We start from the raw sequence: 21,746 nt of genomic DNA on the forward strand, positions 1-21,746 counted from the left end.
TGATATTTTAGCTGAGTCTTAAAATACAAGTAAGGGTTGGCTAGGTAAGCAAGATGGAAGGAAGCTTCACACGTCTTAGACAGGATGACGGAATGGAGAGAAGAAGGTGGTAGGAGATAATGAAAAGTAGGGGCCAGCCTTCAACTGACACATACTTCCTGCTAAGGTGTTTGAACTTTACTCCACATGCAACAGAAAGCCATCAAGAACTCTTAAGGAGGAAAACTTTCATTTTCATTCAAATAATTCAGGTGGTATCACAGAGCAAAGATGAGAAGATCCAGCTATAATCAGTATTTCACATGGCTACCCAGAATGCCCCCAACCTAGACCAACCATAATTGCTGCACAAGCTGGATCTTGTCCATTACTACATCTCCCCTTTTTATAATCTTTTCCCTATTTGCCTTTATTTATTCCTGCTAATCGTCCATTCATTTATTCAACCATTTCATCATTCAACAAATATTTATTGAGCCTTTACTAAATGTAAGTAGGGGCTGGCAATCCAGTGGCACACAGCAGTCAGATGATCCTTTTGAAACATGAATATAATCTTATTATTTCCTTTCAATAGCTTCTAATCCTATTTAAAATAAAACCATGGAGGACAGTGTCTGGACCTTGGCAAAGCCGATAGTCTAGCAGGACAAACATTTGTTTAAATACAATTGCAATGCTGTGTAATGAACAAGAGGATGGGAAGCTATGGAAGGAAGGTGGTTACAGAGGCTTCCCTGAGGAAGTGATAGTTAGCCTGTGACTTTAAGGAAGAGTAAAATTGAGCCAAAATGCATGTGTCGGAAGTAGCAGGGGAAGAGGCAGACATTGCCCAGCAATTGGGAAATAACCAGAGGCAGGAGAAAACATGGCAACTTGGAGGAAGTGAAAGTGTCTTGCACGCCTGAAGAGTCAAACAAGCTAGAGAGATGGGCTGGAGTTCGAGCCTGTGGGGCTGTGTTAGCCATGTGCATTAGCCAAGTAGGCTGGGTTGTACTGCAGGAATGAAACCTTAAAGGTTGCTGACTCAACAAACACAAGTTTATTTCTCTGTCAAATAAACTCTAATGCAGGTCAGGTGATATTCTAGGGCAGTTCTTCTCCATGATGTAACTGAGACACCCAGGATCCCACGATGTTTTGATATTGCCATCTCAACATGTGGCTTTCAAGATCCCCACAGCAGGTGAAGACAATGTGTGGAAGTGACACACCACCTCTTACATGTGTAGGTTCAAAAGTAACACATTCATTTCATCCCTTGCTTGCCAGAAATAGCCACAAAGTCCCAGCTAACTACAAGAAAGGCAGGAAAATGTAGAGAGCACGAGGGGCCATTTGGAGATTGCCAATGTTTCTTCTAAGGCATGCAGGTCTTAGCAGGCTGTATCCTAAGTAATGGAGAACCACAAGCAGAAGACTAGCCGGGATCAAGTTCATGTTGTAGAGATTACCTGCTATGCTGTGGAGAATGAAATGGTCGGACAAAGAGAAACTAGTTAGGAGGTTTTTCAAAGGTTCAAGTAAGAAAAGATGGTGGCTTAGAATATGAAGGTGTCAGCATCCAGCTTAATGAACACCTTAATGCAGATATTTTTATAAAAATTCCTAACAAGGAATTAGTATAAATTGATACTTATAACAAAGAAGGATTTAAAGAATAATAACAATCACAGAATGTGTAAACTATTGTCTGAATTTTCCCAGTATTTTAAAGGAGTCTAAGTAGCTGAATTCTTCTCCCATTGGTTGAGAAGGAAGGGGTACTGAAGAGCAATGGTTTTGGGATCTGGGTCTATGGAATGGTGAAACAGAATAAAAAACACCTGGTGATATCTGATGGAGCAGCGGTCACCAATCTTTTTGGCACCAGGGACCTGTTTTATGGAAGATAATTTTCCCATAGACTGGGGGAGGGTTGGGGGAATGGTTCGGGGATGATTCAACCACAGTATATTTATTGTACATTTTATGTCTATTATTATTACATTGTAATATATAATGAAATATCAATAATTAAACAACTCACCATAATGTAGAATCAGTGGGAGCCCTGAGCTTGTTTTCCTTCAACTAGATGGTCCCATCTGAGGGTGATGGGAGACAGTGACAGATCATCAGGCATTAGATTCTCATAAGAAGTGTTCAACTGAGATCCCTCACATGCATAGTTCACAATAGTGTTCACCCTCCTATGGGAATCTAATGCTGCCACTGACCTGACAGGTGGCAGAGCTCAGGCGGTAATGTGAGCAATGAGGAACAGCTGTAAATACAATGAAGCTTCACTCACTCACCTGCCATTCACCTCCTGCTGTGTAGCCCAGTTTCTAACAGGCCGCAGACCAGTAACTGTCCATGGCCTGGTGGTTGAGGACCACTGTGATAGAGTATCTTGAAGTCAAGGCTAAAGCTGAGACCAAAGGAGTGTGCAGAGCTGATACTCAGATAAGAACCTGAGTAACAAATCAGAAAAAGGATAGGCTGGGTTCTGTGGCTTACACAGTACCTTAGGAGGCCCAGGCAGGAGGAGTGCTTGAGCCCAGAAGTTTGAGACCAGCTTTGGCAATGTAGTGAGACCCAGTCCCTACAAAAAATTTAAAAATTAGCTGCATGTAATAGCACAGACCTGTAGTCCCAGTTACTCAGGAGGCTGAAATGGGAGGGTCAGTTGAGACCGAGGAAGTTGAGACTGCAGTGAGCCAAGATTGCACCACTGCACTTCAGCCAGGGCAACAAAGTGAGACCCTGTCTCAAAGATAGATATATTTAAGAAAAAAAAAAAAGGATAAATAATTTTCTAGAACCAGGCAGCTGAGTCAGAAGCTAGAGTATGAAACCAGAGAGCAGAGGGATAGGCAAATAAGCACAGGAAAGTGAGTGAGGTCACAAAGTGGATATTCTGAACTGTTTTTACATGCTTTCAATAACCCAGAGACTTGTAGTTACAACTGCAAAAGAGATAAGGTTGGCATTAAACATGTTTCTGCACTCATTTAGCCATTAATCATCCCCCGTACTATGTGCAGGATAGAACTCCTATTTTCACATCCCTCCCACCAACTCTTCCCCATCTCAAGAAAATCATCTGCCGTCCACTCAAGTCCCCCAGCAAGGAGCCCTTCTTGATTCCTCTTTTCTCTCAGGTGCTGCATCTTCACATCCAATCCATAAGCATGTCCTTTGACTCTGCTCTGAAATACAGCCTGGTTTGTCATCATTTCCACTCTAGTCCAAGCCACATCATTACTTGTTTTGACTACAGTGATACCTTCTTAACTAGCCCCCATCTTCTGCTCCTCCCTCCTACAATATCTTCTCACCACAGCCGCAATGCTCCTTATAAAACATAAATGTAATCATATTACTTTGTTCTGATGGCTTCTAATCCCATTCAGAATAAGCCATGGCCTACCAATCCTTTAGGATGTGGCAGCTTCCTTCCTTTCCAATCACATCTCCAACTCTTTTCTTTATCTGTTACCCTCTCCAGGCATGCCAAGCTCATCTTCGAGTCATTGCACTATCCCCTCCCATCACTTGGAGTCTCTTCCTACTGATCTTTGCATGACTGTCTCTGTCTTGTCATATAGTCCTCACTGTTAATATCGACCCCTCAGACAGGCCATCCTTGAACATCCAACCTAAATAAGCCATTCATTACAAAAGAGTCAATCTATGTTGATGCCCTGTGTACACTTTTTATTTTTCGCATTTTTTTTCTTAGTTACCTTCATGGTGTCATTACCGTGTTTTTGTTATTTTGGTTGTTGTTGTTTGTTTTCTCCTGCTAGAACATACCCTCCAACGAAAGCAGCACCCAGCTAGGCATGTTGGCTCCTGCCTGTAACCTAGCACTTTGGGAGACCAAGTCAGATGTATCGCTTGAACTCAGAAGTTCAAGACCAGCTTGGGCAACATAGTGAATGAAACTCCATCTCCACAAAAAAGAGATATATATATCTATGAAAATTAGCCAGGCATGGTGGTGCATGCCTCTAGTCCCAGCTACTCAAGAGGCTGAGGTGGCAGGATTGTTTGAGCCCAGGAGGTTGAGGCTGCAGTGAGTCAAGATTGTGCCACTGCACTCCAGTGTGGGTGACAATGTGAGACCCTGTTTCCAAAAAAAAGAAAGAAAGAAAACAGCACCCTAACTTGCCTTGGTCATTGCTGTATATACACAGGGTGTAGAACAGTTCTTAATGCATGGTAAGCACTTTCTTCTAGTTTGTTAAATAAATAAACGAATGCAGAAATGAACAAATGAGTGAATTCCTCCCTCTTTCTCACGTCTATAATCTTTTCCTCTTCACTGTCTTCTTATCACCCCTCCCACCACCCAGCCTAAAACTTTGTTACATCATTCAAAATTTCTTACATCATTCAAAAATAAAAATTTCCTTTAATCCTCTCTAGCTTCTCTCCATCCTTTCTTCTTCCTTGTTTACATAAACTTTTTAAAAGCATACTCTACAATTAGAGTATGTTCTTCTCTAGCTTCTGGCCCTCCACCCTGTGGAAACTGTCCCAGTTGAGGAAACAAAAGGCCTCTTAAATGCCAAATCGAGTGGCCATTTTCAGCCCTTGCATTACTGTACCTCACTGTTGTATCAGATGGTGTCTCTTCTTCTTCCAATCTTGACCCGCTTACCAACTCTTCTTCCTATTTGTACCTCTCTGACTATTCCCTCTCGGTTCTCTTCTTAAAGCAACATCCTTGACTTCATCACACTATTTTCACGATTTCCCTTCCAGCCCTCTACCATTTGTTTATTGTCCTATGGCTCAGGTCACTTTGAATTCGTGGTTCATGGCCCTTCTCTCTTTACTCTCTCTTCCTACCTGATTTCCTCCTCTCTTAGGACTTCAAATGTCCCCTAAAATCAGATTTTTTTAAAAACTGTACCTCCTGTCTAGAACTCTTGCCCCAATCCGTATATGCTCGAATACCCCACAATCACTTCAAACTCAGCATATCCAACTCCGTAAGGTCTGAGTTATTACCCCCATTTTATAATAAGAAAACTGAGACTTAGCAGTTAGACATTTCACCTAAGAGCACTTAACTGGGGAACAGTAAAGCTGGAATTTAAATACAATTCTCCCAGTCACCAAAGCCCATTTTGTTCCACTATGTTACCTTGTCCTTGTGTTACAACAGTAGAAAGCTGACAATAGCCAAAATATCTTTCTAGAGAGTAGTTCCATGTATGATGAAATGCCAAAAGATGACATTTTACACTGCTTAATAGAAAGGATAATTTTGATGTATGTTTAATGGGAAAAATGCTCATGACATATATTGAAATTTTTTAAGCAAGACATAAAACTATGTATATTAAGATCCTAATCTGGTTCTTATGATTAGAATAAAGTCTGGAAAGAAAACAAAAAACACTAAATGTATCATTATGTGATATCATAATTATAGTTTAAATAATCCTCTTTTTCCCTCTACCAGCTCATTTCTGCTGTCTGCTAGTACCTCCAATTTCCTTTTAGAGAATCACTTCTTCCTCACTTATGGATCTTGATGATAATAATTGAGGTTCTTTGCTCCTTGTAAGCGAAGTTGGAAAGGATCTCTGGCAGTTCCTTATCCAGATCTTTTTGCTTATAAGCCAAAGAGCTTGCTGCATCCTAATATGAGCTAATAAGACTTTTTAGCTGAGCTACACTGGGACACACACACACAAATGATAGATTTCATTCAATCCTATTGCACCTGAACTAGGCAGTCAAGTTTTTACTACATTGATGGCTAGAGCTGCCCTTCTTTTTGTCCTATTTCTAAACTGATCCTCTGGTCTCCTGTTCATTCTGGATAGGAAACACTCTTATAACCTTTTAATATATTTTCTTTTTTGAGCTGGACACAGTGGTTCATGTCTGTAATCCTAACACTTTGGGAGGCTGAGGTGGGAGAATTGCTTGAGGCCAGGAGTTTGCGAACAGCCTGGTCAACACAGCGAGACTCCATGTCTACAAAAAAGAATTTGTTTTTTTAATTAGCCAGGTGTGGTGGCACACACCTGTAGTCAGTCCTAGCTATTCATGAGGCTGAGATGGGAGGATGGCTTGTGACCAGAAGTTCAAGGTTATAGGGAGCTGTGATGGTGCCACTGCACTGAGTGACAGAGCAAGACCATTTATCTAAAAAGTAAATACACAAATTTTCTTTTTTGACTATCTCTTATTGGTTTCTGTTACTTAGAGCCAAAGAACTCTAACTGATAGATGTCTTTATTTTCTACTTTTCTACAATAAACATATTTTGTCTTTATATTCAAAATAAAGAAATGAAAAATTAAAGATCCAGTCCTAAAATAGTAAAAGATATGGTCAGAAAAGCATGTGACTATAAGAAACCTGCATTAGATGTGTAGCTTAATCTCTACTAATCCATGACGGCCCCTGGTGAATCACCCCACTTCGTATTGTCATTCCACACTAACAGCAGATCAATGGCATTACTTCGTATACAGACAGGAGACATTTTGATTTGTGTTTCTAATAGGTTTGTTGCTAATAAGACCCTACCAAAGCAAGGCGTGGTTTATACTGGAAAGTAAATGCATTCATTTGGTCAGGTGATCCATTTGTTAAATGCTTTTTCCACTCAGTTCAGTGAGTATACAAAGCTCAGTGGTACCCAGTTTCTGTTCCTGAGAAATTCCTCACCGTATTTTGAAGCAAATGCACAGCAGATAAATTGCAATAAGACATGGTAAGTGCTATTACAGAGATATGAACATAAAGGCAGAAAGGAATGAACTGTCAGTTTAAAGATTCTAAATACAAGAAAGAAAATAACAAAAGCCTCAGCATTAACTGTTTTAACTAAAAAGTATGTTATAGCCAATAGTGAATACATGCTTATTTGCAAAAAGGAAGATCCATTTGATGAGAAAGCACGCGAAGTTTGCTATTATCCTTTCAGTGGCAAAACCGTATTAAAGGCTGTGACTTTCATATTTTTTTAAAAAGTGCACCTAACAAGTCAGAGATAAAACTTTAATTTTTAGTATTAAATCCCTTTAAAACATATTGTAATGACCTTGCCATCAACCTATTTTAATAAAAGAAAGTCACCATCAGCATCCCCTTCTAATCAACCTCTTTAGTATTTATTTGAACATTTCCAAAATCCAATCCCCATTTTCTTAGTACCAAGAGTACTGAAGTACTGAAGTCCCACTGAAGGACCCACCTAAATTCTGTCTCTTTACCAAGTGTTGGGTAAAATGGGTGGAGTTCTCCCAAATGTATCTTTACATCTTTCTATGCCTAGTATGGGTTTCTTTCTCACAAGACATGATCTGATACCTGCGTACACCGGAATATTGACAGAGGCAATGACTCACCATGTCACCACTTCCAGGTAACATGTTTACATTTAGACTGAAGCTTTCTAGAGAAAATGTCTTAACTGAAAGAAAGAATAATGACCCTGTTAGTGGAAGTGTTGGATATGATAGACCAAAAACAAAATAAAACATCAAAAAATCTAGACCCAGAGAGTGTAACTCAGTAATTCTGATGAGGGATCTTTGAAAAATAAATGCATCTATCTAAAAAATTGTAATATTCTCCTTTCTTAGAAGATACTAATATTGGGAAGGAAGTTTGGATATTTAAGGAATGACTAAATAAATAAACATTTCATCTTACCCCGAAATAACCAAATAAGTTCCAAACAAAAATCAAGCCCAGGAACATACACACAGAGATGCTGCAGGGACAGACCACATGTGAAGCTATTTATGTCTTATGACCTCTACTTTCCCTGTCTCTGCCCTTCCAAGGTCAACTCCAATACTCACAGGAGCAATTTAGAAATAATGACAGAGGATGAGCTTTTTTTTTTTTTTCTGAGTTAGTTTTTATTTTTTATTTTTTTTACTTTTTTTTTCTGTATTCCTTCTAAAAGAAAAAAAAAAAACAACAGGATACATGTGCACAACTTGCAAGTTTGTTACATAGGTATACACGTGCCATGGTGGTTTGCCGTACTTATTGACCCATCCTTTAAGTTCCCAACCCTCATCCTTCACCCCCAACAGACCCTGGTGTGTGTTGTTCGCCTCCCTGTGTCCATGTGTTCTCATCATTCAGCTCCTACTTACGAGTGAGAACATGCAGTATTTGGTTTTCTGTTCCTGTGTCGGTTTGCTAAGGAAGACAGCCTCCAGCTTTATCCATGTCCCTGCAAAGAACATGATCTCGTTCCTTTTTATGGCTGCATAGTATTCCATGATGTGTATGTACCACATTTTCTTTATCCAGTCTATCACTGACGGGCATTTGGGTTGGTTCCATGTCTTTGCTATTGTAAATAGTGCTGCAATAAACATATGTGTGCATGTGTCTTTAGAGTAGAATGATTTGTATTCTTTTGGGTATAAACCCAGTAATGGAATTGCTGGGTCAAATGGTATTTCTGGTTCTAGATCCTTGAGAAATCACCATACTGTCTTCCACAATGGTTGAACTAATTTACATTCCCATGAACAGTGTAAGTATTCCTATTTTTCCACAGCCTCACCAGCATCTATTGTTTCCTGACTTTTTAATAATCGCCATTCTGATTGGCAATGAGATGGTATCTCATTGTGGTTTTGATTTGGATTTCAAAATGATCAGTGATGTTGAGCTTTTTCTCATGATTTTTGGCCATGTAAATGTCTTCTTATGAGAAGTGTCCGTTCATATCCTTTGCCCACTTTTACATGGGGTGGATGGCCATACTACCTGAAGTAATTTATAAATTCAATGCTATTCCCATCAAACTACCATTGACATTCTTCACAGAATTAGAAAAAAACTATTTTAAATTTCATATGGAATTAGAGAAGACTCCATATAGCCAAGACAATCCTAAGCAAAAGAACAAAGTTGGAGGCATCATGCTACCTTACTTCAAACTATACTATAAGGATATAGTAACCAAAACAGCATGGTACTGGTACCAAAACAGACATATAGACCAATGGAGCAGAACAGGGACCTCAGAAATAACACCAAACATCTGCAACCATCTGATCTTCAACAAACCTGTCAAAAACAAGCAATGGGGAAAGAGTCTCCTATTCAGTAAATGGTGCTGGGAAAACTGGCTAGTCATATGCAGAAAACTGAAACTGGACCCCTTCCTTACACCTTATACAAAAATTAATTCAAGATGGATTAAAGACTTAAATGGATTTAGATTTGTCTAAGGTAGTGTCCTTAAATGTAAAACCCAAAATATAAAAACTCTAGAAGAAAACCTAGGCAATACCATTCAGGATGTAGGCATGGACAAAGACTTCATGACAAGAACACCAAAAGCAATTGAAACAAAAGCCAAAATTGACAAATGGGATCTAATTAAACTAAAGGGCTTCTGCACAGCAAAAGAAATTATCATCAGAGTAAACAGGCAACCTACAGAATGGGAGAAAATTTCTATAGACAAAAGTCTAATATCCAGAATTTATAAGGAACTTAAACATATTTACAAGAGGATGAGCTTTGGAATCAAACACAGCTGGGTTAATAAGTAGACTCTGCCACTTATTAATAGTATGATCTTGGGCAAGTTACTAAATCTCTCTGAACCTTAGTCTTTTGATCTGGAAAATGAAAAAATAATTTCTTTCTTGTAGGTCTCTATGAAATTTAAGTGCTGCCACATAAGCACCTCATCTGACACATTGAATGTGTTCAATGTTCAGTGGCTATCAGTACACATGGAGTCATGCTTTTGCTGGCAGTAGCAATACACCCAACCTTGCCCTTCCCCAAAAATGACATTTTTGTTCCATCTTTTCCTTTCCAAATCCGATAAGCAACAAACAATCAAACATGTCTGTGCTTTATTTGTTGATGCTCTGTAAACCAGCCAATCCAAACCTGAAAATGCCAGATGATGGCTTTGCATTACAAAGTACCTCTGCTGAAATGAAGATGCTTGCAGAGCTGACACTTGAATTTAAAGTAGTGTCAGTTGTGTCCCGCTGTTCTATCACATCACATGTTCCAGAATAACTGATGTCTACAGAATTATTCACACCAGGTATCGGTGGGCTCATAGGCTTCAAAGGAAGGTCAAAAAGAGCTGGCCTCCAGTCTCAGCACATGAACCCCTGGCCACTCTGTGTGGGCCCAGGAGAGTGGAGGTATATGTATGTGTGAGAGCCTAAAGAGGATTATGACTTCCTGTTTCTATATTCATCCTGTGTTCAGGCAGGAACTCTAAGTACAATTTTTTACTTATCAGCATTTTCAGAATTAGAAAATGAGAGGGCTGAGAAGGAACAGAGAAACCATAGTGTATGTAGCACTTCTCAAGGTATGTGGACTCTGCCTCCCATCGATGGAATCCCTAAAGATGGGATCAGTAACCTTTATTTATTTATTTATTGTATTTTTTTTTAGACAGAGTCTTACTTTGTCACCCAGGCTAGAGCTCACTGGCGCGATCTTGGCTCACTGCAAGCTCCACCTCCTGGGTTCAAGTGATCCTACTGCCTCAGCCTCCCTAGTAGCTGGGATTACAGGTGTATGCCACTATGCCTGGCTAATATTTGTATGTTTAGTAGAGACAGGGTTTCACCATGTTGGCCAGGCGGGTCTCAAACTACCGACCTCAAGTGATCCACCCACCTCAGCCTCCCAAAGTGCTGGGACTACAGTCGTGAGCCACCGTGCCTGGTTGTAAACTGCATTTTTTTAAACAAGTATCCCAGGAGATTCTAAAGCATGCTCAAGATTGGAAACCACCAAGCCAACCTGAGTGTTCCCATGTCACAGTGAGGATGTTAAAGCCTGAAGAAAATGAATGATTTATCTAAATCGGTGTCTTAACCTCAGTGCTATTGATAGTTTGGACTGTGTGATTCTTTAGGGTGGGGAGCCGTCTTGGGTACTGTAGGACGTTTAGCAGCATCCCTGGCTTCTACCAAGCAGATGACAATAGCAGCCCTTCAGGTGTGACAGCCTAGTGTTTTCAGAAATGGCCAAGCAAAATCGCCCCGGGTGAGAATCACTGTCTAAAGTCACAGGGAGCATCAGGAGTGGAGACATACCCGCGTACAGTGTCCTGATTCACAGCTCAGCCATATCCCTGCGTCTGCTGGCTCCTCTTCTCTTGCAGAGGGAAGCAAAATGAGAGGGAGGGGGACTCAGGTCATAAAGGTCACGGGGTGAGAACGTGGAAGTCAGAGCAAGTAACAGTGCTACTTTTCGGGGGGTGACCTGGAACATTTCACCTGGCTTTTTCGATGACTTGTGCTTTTAGTCATTCCTACTTCTACTTGTCCCCTGTTTAAACCTTGATCTTCCAGGAGAACTGGCAGGATTCGAATTGCCAACATCTTGGAAAGGCACGCAGAAAGGTGCCATATAAAATGTCTTCTAAACTGAGATTGAGTTAAAGATTCTGCTGTGTAGAAACCAAGAGTGTCCTATTCTAAATTTAGTGCCGTGCCGGAAGAGGAGGGTAGTGAGGAGCAATGCAAAAGGAATCAGGAAATGTGGTTTCTGGTCCCAGCTCTTTCCAAACTTTAGCAAATAACTTCAGCTTTCTGGTCTACAGCAGTTTCCCATCAAATGGAGGGATTAAAGTAGGCCCCTATATCCGTGCCTGGAAGCATCCTGTGTCCTCCACCCACGAGGCACTTAACACTGTCATCAAAAATCCAAACTCTACCTTTCTTCCAAAATCTAACTCTGGTCATGGTTCCTCAATTTTCTTTGGTGATTATGATAATGATGTTGTGGTTGCATAGGAGAAAGTCACTGTTCATTTAAAAAAAAAAAAAGCACTCTGAAGTATTTAGAAACAAAGTGTCATGGCGTCTGCAACTTATTTCCAAATGGTACCGAAAATTATAACATTTGTATCTTATATGTACAAATATATATATTTGTATAGTGAGAGGGACCCCAAATATACCAAGAGATTACTAAATGTTGAATCTCATTGAAGGGTATGTGGGTGTTCATTTGATGCTTTGTTCTCATTGTTCTGTATGTTTTAAATTTTTCAAAGTCAAACGTTGAAGAGAAAAACAGCTCCAGTTCTGTCTCCTCCAAAAAGCCTTTCCTGAATTAGCTGAAATAATTCCTCTGGATTCCCACGGCATGTATGTACTCTGTGTTTATCACTTTCTACTTTGTATTATAGTTATTGAAATACTCACATGGTGGGTCATAAAATAGCTAAGGTAATACTCAACTATGCAGAGAACATTTGTTCCAAAACTGTTCTTTATTTAGTCTACAACTTCTCTGTTCCTCCTCACAAGACCTGCTACCGACAGGAAAAATACCGAAATAAATTTTAGTCCAATCTTGTAATCTCAAATTGATCACATAATTTAAATAGTTACTTTAGGTAACTCAGACACATTTGGATAAAGGCCAGGCCCTACCTGTTTCTACTCCCATTTTTATCCCTAGGATGGCAGCTGGGTGCAAAAGAGAAACTGATGGGTCGGGAGATGTCATGGGAATAGGCCCCCAAGATCAACTTATGAAACTGGCTATTAATAGTATATCCTTTGCTCAGACCTTAACTCTACACACGGCAACAAGGTCCTTGAGGGACATCTTGGTATTATAAGAAAGAGTAGGAGGAAGTTTTATTTCTGTGTGCTCTGGATGGCCTGGACAGTACTTTATACTTATAGGTTCTTGATAAATATCAGCATCCATGGTCTTTTTGGTCTGTTTCTCCAATCTCCACAATGTGCCTTCTGCTCACATCACTCACTGAAATGTCATCATAAGTAAAAATAATAAGTTGACATTAGTAAAAACTAATTTTCTGAGTGCCTGCTATGTGCCAGGCTCTATGCCAGGCTTTTTACCTGTAATATTTAATTCCCACAATAAGTAGATGAGCTAGTACTATAACTAATTTATAATAAGGACAACCACTGGTCTCTGCATTGATGGATTATTGAATTATGCTTCCTTCGCACACTTGGCAGGCTGTATTTGAAACTCCCATTTTCCATGACCTCCCAATTTACTTATACAACCATACCTTTCTCCAGCCATATTGTTTCACTTTTGTCTCCTGTAAATGCTATGTTTTCTGACCATCTGTATTAGTCCGTGTTCACGCTGCTGAAAAAGACATACCCAAGACTGGGCAATTTACAAAATAAAGAGGTTTAACGTACTTGCTCTTCCACATGTCTGGGAAGGCCTCCCAATCATGGTGGAAGGTGAAAGGCACATCTCACATGGCAGCAGGCAAAATAAGAGAGGTTGTGCAGGGAAACTCCCCTTTATAAAACCATCAGATCTCATGAGGCTTATTTGCTATCACGAGAACAGCACAGGAAAGACCTGCCCCCATGATTAAATTACCTCCCACTGGGTACCTCCCACAACAGGTGAGATTTCAAGATGAGATTTGGATGGTGACATGGCCAAACCATATCACCACCCTACCTTTTTAAGTTACCTTTTGCATTCCCTTCAGCCTCCTTCATACTTCTTCAAAATCTGTCCTTTAAGAGCAAACTTCCATTCATTCAATCAACACACTTCTATTGAACACCTACTTTGTGCTTGCTACCCATTGTCCTAGGTCCTAGAAGGACAATGCTAAGAAAAAGAAATGCAGGCCCAATCTCTGCCCTGGTGGACTTTACAGTGTCTAGTAATTAAGTTTCAGTCTCGTCCCAGTTACTTTACTCTAACAAGAAAACAATCTCCCTGCTTGCACCTCCTTTCAAATATGCATGATATCTATTTCACCTATTGGACACTTATTAGGTACAGCTATGTCAAATTGGTCATCCTATTCAGGGATTCATTTATTAAGGGTAACAATAATAGTAATATCAGTAAATTCCATTAATTGAATGTCTCCCCTGTGCCAGGCACTCTACATATACTGTCTTTCGTTCTCACAATGACATTGCCTTGAAAGAGGTAATTTTTCTCTTTTTACTAATGAAGGCCTTGCAGTTCAGAGATGATAAGTAACCTGCCCAAGGCCACATAATTAGTAAACGACATTATCGGTGCAAGAACCCAGGTCCCCTGGCTCTGAAGGCTCTCTCCACAACACAGCAAGCAGTCAGATGTCTTTGTCGCATCATGCATTGAGGTAGTGAATAGTCAGTAAACAGTGAGGAAGGGTAATGTGAGGAAAAGACCATGGTTTTGGAAAAAAACAGACTGGCATTCAACTCCCAGCTATGCCACTTCCTGGTTATGTGACCTTGGACTAAACTTCTTTGTATTTTGTTATCCTCATTTTAAAATCACCACAGCAAAAATAAATAAATAAAGTCATGAATCTCATAGAGCTGCTGTGAGGATTAAATGAAATGATAAATATCTGGAAAAGCAGCAGGTATGTAACAGGCTTCCGGCCAATGCTTCTTCTCTTCTCCCTTTGTTGATGCAGATCAGTTTAAAGTTTGCCATCTGCCTTTTTGTTGCTCATATGAATTCCTAAGTTTGATACTAAGAAACACCTGCAGAAGGGTCTTTCAGGCACCTGCAACTATATTAAAGAGGCAGATATAGGAACTGAGAGATAAAGGCAGTACGGTTGAGAGGAGATGGAAAACCAATCTAGAAACCAGGCAATGGGAGGCTGTGTGGTTCCTTTTGTTAGGAAAGCTTTTCAAAGACAGGGTCCTTGAAGCTTTTGTGTATCAAAAGCATTTGAAATGCTTTCCTCGGGTGCACTTATATAGTATTGCTTCTGTGGCAAAGAAGGTATAGTCTTGTCAAAATGCTATTGATTTTCTCAGAAGGAATCTAGAGACTTCATTCACCAAAGAAGCCCTGCAAACAAGCCCTAAAGCCCACTCTTTTTTTCTATGAATTTGTCACCCACTCCAGAAAAGAACATGGCTAATTAACTAAAGTTCTACATTTATTCAATCTGTACTAGGTACTTTGATAGACCTTGTACATCTACCATTTCCTTAATCTTTAAAGAAAAAAAGCTTTTTGAGGTGGGAATTATAAGAAAGTTGACACTCAGAGAGGTTAAATATCTTGCACAAGATCACACTGTTAGAAATTGTTGGTGAGCTTTGAACTGACTTGTTTATTTATTCAACAAATATTTATTGAGTGACTACTATGTGCTAAGTCTGTCTGTTTCTAAAGCTAATGCTCTTTTCACTATCTAATTCTTCTGGTAAAATAAATAATATAACAGTATTCTCGTTCTTTCAGAACACAAAAGCAGTTTGGCCAGAACATGATATGCTCATGGCTCAGAGAAGATGATCAGGCAGATTGGCCTGGCCGGGCAAGTGTTCATATGTCTCAGCAGCACTCCACATGTATTCATTCATCTCAAAGCTGGATTTTTAAAAACGAATGGTCCACTGTAGTCAGAAGTGCCATTCTTGGGAAAGTATGACTACCTGTGTTTGACTACTTCTAAAATTGTATAACGAAGATACATTTCAGAACATGTATTTACTAGAAAGTTGAAAAGAGGTGAATATCAGTACGTGCAACTCACTAAAAGAGAAAATTATAATTGTAGTGCCTTACTTTTATATAGGTAATAGTTCTTTCCAGTGTACTATTTATAACATATATGATGCCATTTTAGCCCCATACCATTCTGTATGATCAGGAAGGGAATGGTTATCATGTCCATTTCTCACAAGAGGAAACTGAGGTTCAAGTTGTCAAAGTCATTAGTACTTTCCAAATGTCCACGTTCACATCATTATTTAATGGCAGAACCAGGATTTATCTTAGGATCTTTCTGCTCTTTCCAATGTACAATCTTCATTGGTCAGAATGAGCTACGTTGTATTGCAGTAACAGATGGCCTTCAGATCTCAGGAGCTCACTATAATAAAGGTTGATTTCTTGTTCATGTTCCTTGTCTGCTATGGGTTTGGTCTGCTTTGTGTTTAGTCCAGGACTTAGCTGACAGAACAGCCTCTATCTGGATCAGTGTCAGTCATGTGGCAGTGTGAAAAGTGCAACTGATGGACTTGGCGCTGGCTCCTAGGGCTTCTGATAGAAAGTAGCTTTCACCCTTAGTTCATTGGCCAAAGCAAGTCACAGAATTGCCCACATGCAATATGGCAGGGGTGTATCATCCTTTTACAGGGAAGGGCCCCAGATAGGCATAAAATTATTTCAGTTCTATCAGGGTAGTAATGTATAAAGTGGTTGTCAGCCTCCCTTCCTTGTAGCATAAAGTTATTCTTTAATAAATGCGGTACTGGAGAAGAAGTATTTTAGGTATAATGAGCCAAGCAGTCCTCTTAAATCACGTAAAAATTAAATAATTAAACAAATTCAATATTTAAAAATCAACAATTTTCAAATGTGACTGTTGAGCACTAAACCTTCTGCATTTGCAAAGAGAGCAACTTTCACTCTGGGAATAAACTTTCCGTTTCTGGCAAAAGAATTGGATAGCAACATTAAAGTTCTACTGTGAATGCGCGTCAGGGTGTCATATTTGAATGTGTAATGAGTAAACATTGGCAGAAACCCCCTTTGCCACGTGACTTCAAAACAAACACCAGTCAGTAGGGAACTACCCAGCTGTGCCCAGTAGAAAAAAATGTGCTCATATACTTTTCTTCCATGAGCAAAAAAAATCCCCCCCGAAATCACCTCCCCCCAGAATGTAGGGCACGAATGGGTTCTCACATGTGTTCAAGAACAAAACTCCACCTCTGGAAAGTCCTCCTGGCAAAGTCATTTAAACAAAGTGCAGAGGAAGACAGAAGTAGGACATGAAACAGAGTTCAGGCATTCACAGAATCTTGCCTTCCCTAAATAAATTCTCAGCTACAGGAAAAAAAAATAGTAAAATAAATAATATAACAGTATTCTCTGTCAGGTTGAGGAGCAGGGTTGCGGAGCGGGAGCATTTAGCAAGAGTTTAAAGTAGCTGATTTCTAATGTTGGCTACATTATAATGTCCCTTACAATCCTAAAATTCTATGATTCCAAAAGTTTATGTGATGAAGAAAAGCAAATCTGCATTCTTAAGTACACAAAAAAAAAAAAAAGAAAAAAGGCTACCTTTTATATACAATAAAATTTAACAGTGAACTGCAACCTCCCACCTCCAAAAAAAAAAAAAATGTCCTGGTGACTATAAAGTTGTCTTGGGCTAGGCAATCTGCATATAGAATTCTGTTCCTTAAAAATTTTTTGGCACTGAGTCAGAACTTGATTTGTAGAAATGATACCTCCCCAATACTTCTTTTAGAGCAGTGAGTGGGGGAGGTAGAATGAACTGAGTTAGAACTTTCCCTTAGACTTTCTGTAAAGGTCACCAAAGAGAAAATCCACAAAGAGTCACTGACCTTTAGTCACTTACGCGTATGAAATGTGTCGTCCTAGGATGAAGGAGAATCATTACTGAACATCACATTGCAGATTAAACAATTAAATTGTTGTGTCTTGCTTTTTTATTTCCATGACTTTAAATAGAATTCAGGTTGAAATGAACTGGATTGATCAGAGATGTTTCTAAATATGTCAGTTGTGCTTTTTTGATATGCATGGATGTAATTCTACTATTTTGCTGGCATAATTGCTAGCAAATCCCCATAACTGATATTCAAATTTTAGTACAGATATTAGTAAAATTGTGTCTCAGTTATCAAAATATCAAATTTCATTTGAGCAAAAGAAATGAGGGGAGATAATATGGATGTGTTAACTTATTCTTATCTTCTCTGATAAGCAACATGGTACCCTGCTGCTTTCTCTAGCTACTTACTACAGAAAGAGTACATGGCCATGAGATGCATGGAGTCTTTAGTATCTAACTGAACACAAAGAAACTTCTCCAATGGCTAGTCATATTAAGTGATACAAGAGATGCATCCACTGGAAAAGACTGTGGCTCACTTTGAGGGTGAGTATAATGTCACAGGATCAAAATATTTGAAAGAGAGAATTTGGAAGCTAAGGTTAATTTAGAATCTACAATTGCTCACAGTTTTCTTCCCCTCTACAACCAATTCAAGTCTCTCGTAGACTCCTGAATCAAAAAGCTGATAGAGCCCATAAGTAGTAGCAGAAGTCAGTGAAACTAGAGGATCAATAATTGTATATACACACACACACACACATATATATATGAATGTCTATATACACACACATATATATGAATGTGTATATACACACATTCCTGCATGTATGTGGAAGTGTATACACAGATATATATCTATACATATTTTTTTCTTTTTGAGACAGAGTCTCATTGTGTTGCCCAAGCTGGAGTTCAGTGGCATGATCTCGGCTCAATGCAAACTTTGACTCCCGGGTTCAAGCAATTCTCATGTCTCAGCCTTTCAGGTAGCTGGGAATACAGTCATGCGCCACCAGGTTCAGCTAATTTTTGTATTTTTAGTAGAGACGGGGTTTCACCATGTTGGCCACGCTGGTCTTGAACTCTTGGCCTCAAGTGATCCGCCTGCCTCAGCCTCCCAAAGTGCTGGCATTATAGGCATGAGCCGCCATGCCATGCCAGGACTATATGTATATATTGAAGATAAACACATACATATATGGAGATTATAGATATACACACATATATATCATATATATCCATGCATCCATACATATGGTGTGTATATGTATATATCTATATGTGTTTACTATATGCGCACATACACACACACCCCATATATATATTTCCACAAGTATGGTATGTATATCTCTAGATGTACATACCAGATATATATTTATATATATATTTATATATATCTGGTATGTACATCTAGAGATATACATGTATCATATGTGTATCCATATATGGTATATATAATCTCTTTATGTGTATCTATAATCTCCATATATGTATACGTTTATTCTCTATATATGTATAAATATATATACATTTATACATTTCCACATACATACATGTATGTGTGTATATATACATATATTGATATATGTATGTGCATATACAATTATTGATCCTCTATTTAGTTTCACTGACTTCTACTACTACTTATGGGCTCCACCAGCCATTTGATTCAGGAGTCTGAGAGATTTGAATCTTAATGGAGGGGAAGAAAGTTACGTGCAATTATAGATTCCAAATTAACCTTAGTTTCCTAATTCTCTTTTTCAAATATTTTGATCCTGTGACACCATACTCAACACCTTCTTCTCAAACTGAACCAGTCTTTTCCAGTGAAAGTATATTCCATATCCATACATACATGGATATACATATACACACACATATGGATATATCCATGTACATATACGGAAATTCACATACATGTATGAATACATATATACATACACATTTATATATGTATTTGATTGATTATGGCACAACTAGCTACTCAACTGATTTTTTAACAAATCCCAATTTATGCCACTTACAAAAATAAATGCCTTCTGGATTAAAGACAACCACAAAAAACACTTCAAGAAAATCTAGCATATCATATATACATATATGTATAATCTATAGGTGGGAAGAGGCTTTCTTGTCCAAATAGAGAAGATATAAAAGAAAAGACAGACTGGGGTGGGTGGAGGGCGGAGGGATAGCACTAGGAGATATATCTACGGTAAATGACAAGTTAATGGGTACAGCACACCAACATAGCACATGTGTACATACATAACAAACCTGCACGTTGTGCACATGTAACCTAGAACTTAAAATATAATAATATTAAAGAAAAGAAAAGACAGACTTACTTGATCATATAAGAATTTAAAACTTTTTTGTTAAAAGAAAGATTCCACAACAAGGTCAGTAGACTAATGATAGGTTTGGAAATATTTGTGACGTCAACAACAGTTGGGTTTTTTGTTTAGATTTGTTTTGTTTTACAAATTGACAAAAACAAAGACAATAAACAAATGGATAAAAAGAATAAAGAATTCAAGGCCGGGCGTGGTGGCTCACGCCTACAATCTCAGCACTTTGGTAGGCTGAGGCGGGCGGATCACGAGGTCAGGAGATGGAGACCATCCTGGCTAACATGGTGAAACCCCGTTTCTACTAAAAATACGAAAAAATTAGCCAGGCGTGTTGGCAGGAGCCTGTAGTCCCAGCTACTCGGGAGGTTGAGGCAGGAGAATGCTGTGAACCCGGGAGGCGGAGCTTGCAGTGAGCCGAGATCGCGCCACTGCACTCCAGCCTGGGCGACAAAGAGAGACTCCATCTCAAAAAAAAGGGAATTCAAATAGATTCAAATAGGAAATTTACATAGGGGCAATGAACAACAAGCAAATGAAAATATTCTCACATTAAATCATAGTCAGGGAAATGTAAATTAAAGTTACAATGATATATATTTTTTTATATCCATCAGACTGGGAAAAATTGAAATGATCAATAATCTCTATTAGTGGTAGGTATATGGAAAAACGGATGTTCATACAGGCTGAGAAAAATTTAACTGTAAAAACTATTTTGGAAAGCCATTTCGCAGCATACATTAAAAAAATTGAAGATACATGCGCCATTCAACCCTGCAATCTCTCTCCTTGGCAACTCTCCCAGACCAACATTACATAGAGCATGTGTAAAAGCGCACCTAATGTCAGTGCTTATAATAGCAAGAAAAGAAGAGGGGACAGGGATCAAAGTCAATGCCAATCAACAGGGAATGTCTGAATAGGTAACAGCTCATCCACACCATGGATTATTAGGCAGCAGTTCCAAGGAGTTAGACTCATTAGAGCTAAATATCCACTTACAAAAGATTTCTGTACAGTTAAGCTTTACATGAAAAATAGAGATGCAAAAAGTATACATTATGCAATGCTCATAAAACAAACAATACCAAAACTTCCCTTATACATGTGTGTAAGTGTAAAATGTGTATATATGATTATGTGAGCAAGGGGGACAATGTAAAAGTACATATCAAGTCACAAACAAGAGTTACATGGCAGAGAGGGGTGCAAAGGAGGAAAGAGAGGGAAGAGAAGCTAAGCAAAAGTTTTAAAATACTTATCTAAATAATATATAATTATACGTGTGAGATAACATGTATGCATTTATGCAAAAACTATATATATGCTTGTCTATATGAGAAATTAGAAAAAGATTGAAAAGCTAGTCTAAAAGCATGCTCAAATCATGACATTAAAATTAATAAAAAAATCTAACATTTGCAGAGCCCTTTCTATTGGCAGACACTGTTCTAAATATGTACCAACTCATTAATCCTCACAACAACCCTACAATGGGAATATTAATATCTTTGTTTGCAACAAGAGGAGAGTCCAGTTTACTTCTCTACAACTTTAGAATAGAACATTTCATTGCAATTGCAAAACTGTAATTAAATCAATCATTTTATTTGTTTCTTTGCTAATTTTGGTTTGTTTTCTTGGATGTCTGGATTTAGAAGACAGAATTTAACAGGATATCGTAAATAAAGAATTTAACAGGATACCATAAATATATCTAACCAACTAGCCAAGGTTGGTGAAAGTCATCTAAATCAAGGGCAACTGTCTTCACAAGTAGCCTCTTCCATCACTCATTTGTTCAACCAGGAATCACGGAACACCCTCTGCACAATTCTGGGCCCTGGGGATTTGTTGGTGGCTATGGCAGCCTCTGAATATTTGATGGCTTGGAAGGCTAACAACTCATGTTGCCCTAGTGCATTTTGACCTCTTATTCTGAAACTAGGTGAGAACAATTTTTGACAAAATTATGGGGCAGAATTCTAATCCTTCCTGGGACAGAGACAGCTTCCAACGACCCGGCAGCTTTGCCTAATCCAAACTCATGCATGGAAAAT

At 38.8% G+C, this 21,746-nt stretch overlaps 1 long non-coding RNA gene across 1 annotated transcript; it reads left to right on the forward strand.

Annotated features, from left to right (window-relative positions):
- Positions 1-1,968: 1,968 nt before the first annotated feature.
- Positions 1,969-16,436, forward strand: LOC144332710 (uncharacterized). The gene is made up of 2 exons (XR_013400705.1): positions 1,969-12,128; positions 15,199-16,436. It is a non-coding gene; the product is annotated as an uncharacterized LOC144332710 (long non-coding RNA).
- The last annotated feature ends 5,310 nt before the right edge of the window (positions 16,437-21,746 follow it).

The sequence above is a fragment of the Macaca mulatta genome, chromosome 11 (assembly GCF_049350105.2).
Source record: "Macaca mulatta isolate MMU2019108-1 chromosome 11, T2T-MMU8v2.0, whole genome shotgun sequence".
NCBI classification, from domain to species: domain Eukaryota; kingdom Metazoa; phylum Chordata; class Mammalia; order Primates; family Cercopithecidae; genus Macaca; species Macaca mulatta.